This window comes from Dipteris shenzhenensis, chromosome 20 (assembly GCF_047967505.1).
Source record: "Dipteris shenzhenensis isolate YYH24624 ecotype China chromosome 20, Dip_SZ_1.0, whole genome shotgun sequence".
NCBI lineage: Eukaryota > Viridiplantae > Streptophyta > Polypodiopsida > Gleicheniales > Dipteridaceae > Dipteris > Dipteris shenzhenensis.
The window spans coordinates 13,233,532-13,240,681 of NC_141615.1; positions in this window are offsets into that span (position 1 = coordinate 13,233,532).

The following is a 7,150-nucleotide window of genomic DNA, read 5'->3' on the forward strand; positions in this document are numbered from 1 at the left end:
GTTTTGAAAGAAGCCAGAAGATTTGGCCGCATGGCCAAATCTCCCCATTTAAAATTTAAAATTCAAATTTCAAATCTAAAGAATTCAAAATCTTAGATTCAAAATTTAAAATTTAAAATTCAAAATTCAAAATTCAAAATCTTAGATACAGAATTCAAATTTCAAATTTAAAGATCTGAAAGTCAAATCATATATACTAAAGACCCTACTTTCAAATCACACTTCGAGATTCCTACTTTTACAAGAGTCTTTCTTTCAAATTGTGGTGTTCTGAAATGGAGAAAATGGAGAACATGCATGAATTAGGTACACTTTCGATTTCTTTCGTTTTCTTACTTGGATGATTGAGTAGCCATTGTTGTTTGTGAGCTTGTACTATTTGGATTTCGTGAAGATGAGATATCGTTTGGAAAGGGCTTGTACTGTTTGGATTTCGTGAAGATGAGATCTCGTTTGGAAGGAAACCTGCCACTGAAGGCAAGAGCAGGCCAAAACTGTGCAGAGGAAGAAGAAACAGCACGGAGGAAAGGTCGAAACTATGCGGAGGAAGAGGAAATAGGTCGAAATAGTGCCCCGCAAGAAGAAGCAGGCCGAAAATAGTGTCGTGGGGGGAAGGAGTAGCGTCGCAGGCGTGGTGGAGGGAAGGAGCAGCGCCGCGTAGGGGAGGAAGGAGCAGTGTGGTGGAGGAGGAAAGGAGGAATGTCGCGGAGGGGCTGCAAGAAGAAGCAGCGTGAAGGAGTGTCGCGGGGCAGCGTCGCAGGAAGCAACAGCGCAGAGCAACGTCACGGAGGGGCCGTGGGAGGGAATGAAGAGCGTCGCGAGGGGAGAGGTGCTGGGACCGTGAAGGAGCGTTGCAGGAAGCCGCAAAGCAGCGTCGTGGAGGGACCATGGGAGGAGCAGCGACGTTGGAGGGGGAAGGACTACGAGGAGCAGCGACGTTGGAGGGGGACGAGGAGCAGCGACAAGCGACGAGGGAGGAGCAGCGACGATGGAGGGGGAAAGGAGAGCGTTGAGGGAGGAGGAAGGAGCAAGAAAGGATAGCTTCGAGGGAGGGGAAAGGAGCAAGAGAGCCAAAAAAAGCATGCCCCAAAAAAGGAGAGCTTTGGGGGAAGGAGCAATTCCCCCCAAAAAAAGCATGTTTTGGGGGGAAGGAGCAATCCACCCAAAAGCATGAAGAGCCCAAAAAAAAAAAAAAAAAAAAAGACCTCTTTCTAATCCAACTATTGTGTGTGGAATCTATGGAGAGTTGAATTGGTAATGGAAGTTTAAAACCTACATAGTTAAGTACACATTGTTAGGAACAAACTGGGATGGGGAGCCTCCCGGGACCTCTCATTTTGACATAGTTTTGAACTTTTTTGCTTGCAATTAGCTAAGCAAGGGGGGAGGAGTGTTTTCCAAGAACTACTCCATCTAAGACGTTGTCCTAAAGCTCTCAAACCACCCTACGTACACATTGGAGATCTAGGAAGGGAGAGAACAAGGTGAGCCTAGCACTTGATCCCCCATGAAGACAAATTCAATTCCTTCTCATAGGTTTACTTTTTATGCTTGGTTTAAAAGGTTTGTTTAGCTTTGCCTTTTAAAGTTTTGGTTTTTTAATAGTTTTAGATTTTCTAGTTTGCTTTTAAAGTAATAGTATGATTTTAAAGTGTAATAGCATGAATCATGAAAAGCATGTACGATTTTTTTGAAAGTAGGATCTCTAGATTTGAATTTCAAAATTTGAAACTTGAAACTTGAAATTTGAATTTTTTATTTGAAATTTTGAATTTTGAATTTTGAACTTTCAATTTTAAATTTTAAAATCTGGATTTTTAATTTTTAACTTTAACGTTTGAAGATTTATCCATGTGGCCAAATCTTCCTAGTGATTTGAAAGAAGATTTGGCCATGTGGCCAAATCTTCCTAGTGATTTCAAAGAAGCTAGCAACATTTGGCAGCACAGCAAAATCTTCCCAAACCCTAATGCTTTGAAAGAACCTGGTGATTTGAAAGAAGCATGCAAGAGGAGGTTGCACGGCCAAAACTCTCCATACCCTAGTCCTTTGAAAGAAGCCTACAAGATTTGGCCACACGACCAAATCTCCCCAAGTTTCAAAGAACGCCACAAACAAATCTTCTCAGTGCTTTGAAACCAAGGTCTCGAAGGATTTGGCCGTGCATCCAAATCTTGCTAGCTTCTTTGAAAGCACCAAGGTCTGAGCAGATTTGGCCGTGTGGCCAAATCTTATTGCTTCTTTCAAAGCACTACTATCTTAGGAGATTTGGCCATGTGGCCAAATCTTATTGCTTCTTTCAAAGCACTACTGTCTTAGGAGATTTGGCCATGTGGCCAAATCTTGTTGGCTCCTTTCAAAGCACCAGGGTCTGGGGAGATTTGACCATGTGGCCAAATCTTGTGGGCTTCTTTCAAAGCACCAAGGTCTAAGTAGATTTGGATGTGTGGATAAATCTTGATGGCTTCTTGAAAGCACCAGCATCTCGGGAGATTTGTTTGTGTGGACAAATCTTGCTATCTCCCTTTCAAAGCACCATGGTTTGTGAAGATTTGGCCATGTAGCCAAATTTTGCTGCCTAAAATTCAAAGCACCAAGGATTAGGAAGATTTGGTCTTGCAATGAAATCTTGTAAAGCATTTTCATCCTAAGTCACACCATCAGATATCAATATTGAACTATAACAAATGCTATGTACTATGCAGGTGCCACATTGAAAGTGGGGGTTAAAGTCAACTTGCTTGTCAGTGGAAAGATTGTTGCCATTGGGACAATATTCTCTACATCACATGATGACATGTGCCAAGGTGTGTCCTTGGGAGAAAACAATGTATCGGTGGCGATCGATATTTGTATGGATGAAAGTGCACTTCTTCCATTTCCTACAATGGATGCATTCTTAGTCTATGAGGCTTTGGGTAGTGTTGTTCGTTGGAAAGCACGATCAATGAGTTGTGTGGACAATGTCAATGGAGCTATTGTACCAATGAATGATATAACATCAGATACCATTGACGTCGAACCTCTATGTGAATATGATGAGTTTTCCATTCGAGAATCATGGAAGGACAAGAAAGTCTTAATATGGGATGAGCAGAAAACCAAGAGCATTGCAGAGGGTGTTGTTTTGTATGTCTACCCATTTGAACCTATAAATTTTGAGATGCTTGGTGAAGGTAATCTAGGTGTGGGAATTGAAAAGTATCATAGTGATGTATCAGGCATCGATACCATCCACTTAATAAAATGGCCCATTGCACAAATAACCTTTTTAGATGGAACTTCATTAAGAATCGATGACACCATGAATTCTTCAAGTGGTTTTGGGAAAAAGCACATGGAAGATGAGGACCCAATGGAAAAATCCACAAAAAAGAGGCGTTACTGCATGATAAAGAGAAAAGCTAAAAAACATGGCATGCCATTAGCATCATCTAGACGTTATGGTCACTTGTGGCCATCGGATCCTAACTTCACAATTGGTTCATTGGCTTTGTGTTTGAGAAATCTTGAAAGATTTGATAACCATGCACTTGGAGATTTGGTACATGATGGGATGCCAAGGTCTGACAACGCTCTGCTAAACGCACTAACCTCAAGAGAAGCATTGGATTCTCACTATGTTTCTAATGGCAAGCAACAACTTCATCTTGGAGCAGTGGGTGGAACATTCAAAGACCTTGGATTTGGAAGTTCCCATCAAGAAAATCCTTATAAGAAACTACCCGAACACCTATTGTTGCAGTTGGATAATTGTGGTTCTGAAAACAAGAATAGGTACTTGTTTGCATACCTATCATTACTTGTTGCTCGAGGGATTTTCAAGTCAATTCAATTGGGATTCTTGATGGTTGGGCATACACATGAGGATATTGATGCAATGTTTAGCAGGTTTTCAGAGAGGTTAAGAACTAGCCAAACATTGACATTTGCACATCTCATGGATACTTTTAGACAATGTGAGGAGTCTTCTCCAACGCCATTTTTGGTAACGGAAGTCCCTGATTTCAAGAGCTATGTTGATGGATGCCTATGCGATGGGAAAGATTCTTTAGTGGGACACTCAAAGCCTCTCCAATTTTGGTTCTTTATGCAAAATGAAGTTCCTATCATGCAATATAAAGTGCATCCACGATCATTAGATTGGCAACCAAGTGAAGGTGGCATTGAGTTATGGAAGAGACATCCGGATGGTCATCCAATGCTACCAAGTGGAGAGCCGCCTTATGTAACCATGTTCAAGTATGTGAAGGATCACTTAGATGTGATAGTTGGTATCAAGGAGTATGTACGCTTTTGGGAAAAATGGGCACACCTGCAAGGTCCAGATGCATCTTTCACAAAGTTTTACAAGCCAGTAGTGAAGTACTGGAAGAACATGATTGATGAGCTTGATAAACCAAACAATAGTGTAGAGGGCATGTACGAGAGATTTTGGCCAAAGACGCAACATATTGATTGTGTGCAAGTATTTGATAATGAAAACGATGAGTTTCAAGGAATTGAAGAGTTGAATGATCATTACTGTGGACCTCAAAGGAAAAAGCCAAAACAATCATTTGATCCAATGGTTGATGTACAAAAAGGACACTTTCTTTTGGTCCGACCAGCAGAAAAAATTTACCCAATTTGGCTAGGCATTGCTCAAACTGATGTACAAAAGGATAATAAATCTAAAAATTTCAAGAAGGTTTTCATACAATATTGGGCACCTATATGCAAAAGACACAATGCAGAAATTGAGGAGGTGTATGCAGATTGTTGGAACAAGATTTGGATGTGCAATAAAGGTGATCCTCCACGTTGGGAATGTGTTGATGCTATTGTATGGTCATGGGTTCCAAAATGTAACCTCTCAAAGAAGGTTTCCTCGAAGAGCAGCAACCTCCCCATCAAGGTGAAGATACCAACCATTGCACGCAAGCGAGCTTTATCCAATTTGGCTCATAGAACAGATTTCGACTCTGATGCTGACTCCACAATGGAGTGAAGGTACTTGAAAAGCATGACTTTTTTTTCCTTGCACAACAATAATTTATTTGAATACTGACAAATATTTGGAAGGTATGACATTGATCTTTTTTCTTTATCTTTTTTTTTGCAGACCATTGCTTTGTGGTTGCAAGTTTTGCACACTCGACAAAATATCAAGGACTAGTGTTGCATTCTTACTTTTTCTCCAACTAAACTAAAATGGTGTTTTTGAACACCACCTTTTTTTGAGAAGAGGCAAAAAATGCTTCGTTAAACTCAAACATATGATGTTTTTTTCTCGGCTAATGCAGAACAGGCACACCCCAAATTGTGAATTTCATATACACGGCCAAATCCAAGGAGAAAGTCAATGGAGTGCACTCAATGCATTGTAATTGTAACCCCTCAAAAAATACCATGCATTGGTCAAAATTTCAACATTTGACATTTTATTTATGTTGATGCAAACCATGCACATTTGCAAGATTTGGATGGACTCCCAAATCTATGGGAAAAATCAATGAAAAACATTGAATGTTACATAATTACAACCCCTCAAAAGTTCCCAAATTCTCTAATATGGTGTTCTCTCATATCACGGTCATCATCACGCCCATGGCCATGATCATCCTCCATATGCTCCATATTAGTAAATGTACTATACATCACTTTGGAATGTGGCATAATAGGTATGACATGCCACCATCTATTATTATCCACCATTGGTTGATACACAACCTAATTCAAACACAAATACAATCATGTTATTTTTCTTGCATCAAATATTTAAAAGCAAGTATTTTTATATGTGTGCATAGTACCTGTTCACATTGTTGCGGTAGTACTAGTGTGTCCTTCCTACTTTGCCAAAACTTTGTGGAGTCAATAGTTACAAATCCACTTGCATGGCATTTGATTGTTGCATTAGGGCCTCTTTCCACCACGTCGACCTTAAACCACTTTACATCCAAAACATACACAAAGAAGCGTCGAAAGTCAAGCTTAATAATATCTTGGATTATGCCACAATAATCATCCATGGCTCCATTGGCTCCCTCAAAGCTAGCAATGACACCGTAATCTTGTGTGTTTCTCTTATCAAACATGAGATTTCAAGCCATATAATTGCTCTACACCTCTTTTCTTTCTCTTTGTATGAATTGTAGTAATAGCATGCTTCACCGTCGCCATCTCTAGCTTTGATAACATCCACGGTGCACGAGGTCAAAAAACACGCCCATTTGGTCTCTCTTGTGGCCAAGCTTCATGCATCCTCCCTGTGGTACATAGATCCTCCCTTATGCCTGCGGAATCTCGTGTCCCATTCAAATGCTCCCAAATGGTAGATGCCACATTCTTGAAGATATGCATGGGATCAAGCAGGTGATTGATCTTGAGGTGGGACCAATATGGTAAACGATAAAAGATGGAGTATCTAAACAAAAGTTGGTGTTAGTGGGCAATCTTTATTTCCAGCCAATATAGCACACAATAGTTACAAACCCTTACTGGCTCATGCCAAGTGGTGGAGGAGTCATGTAACCATCTCAAATTCTCATTCAATCTCCCGTGGCGAGTGATTGTGGGAGGACTTCATTCCAAGGGGCAACATATCTAGGATAATCAGGTGGGAGAAATCGATGGTGATTCTCATAGATGACCTTATTCAATGCGTCTGCCCATGAGGCGACTAGCGAAGGACCACAAACAAGACATGCATGGTAACCCGATGTAGTGAGACCTGAACAATAGATGCAATTAAGAGTTGAAGGTGGGTTTAGGGTGCCACATTCTTTGCCTATTCATAATTAGAAGTGCAATGCTTACATGAACACTCGCTATAGCCTAGGAAGTCATGCATCATCCACATCAAGACTGCTTTGCAATTAAAGTCTCGTGACGAGGGAGGCCTACTCACATCATGCACCTCGATACCTCTCCAAAGTATCTCTAGCTCATCAATCAAAGGCTCTAAATAAACATCAGGATTTTTGACTTTATGTTTTCCTGGAATTAGAAGTGATAGCATAACATGTCCTTTCTTAATAGCCATAGAGAGGTCACATGTTGCCTTGCCATATCTCTTGAGGTCGGCAATTTATTCTCCCTTGGAAGCATTTTACACAATATCCTACACGTGAAAACCATAAATGAGGAAAAGCATTCGAGTAATTGA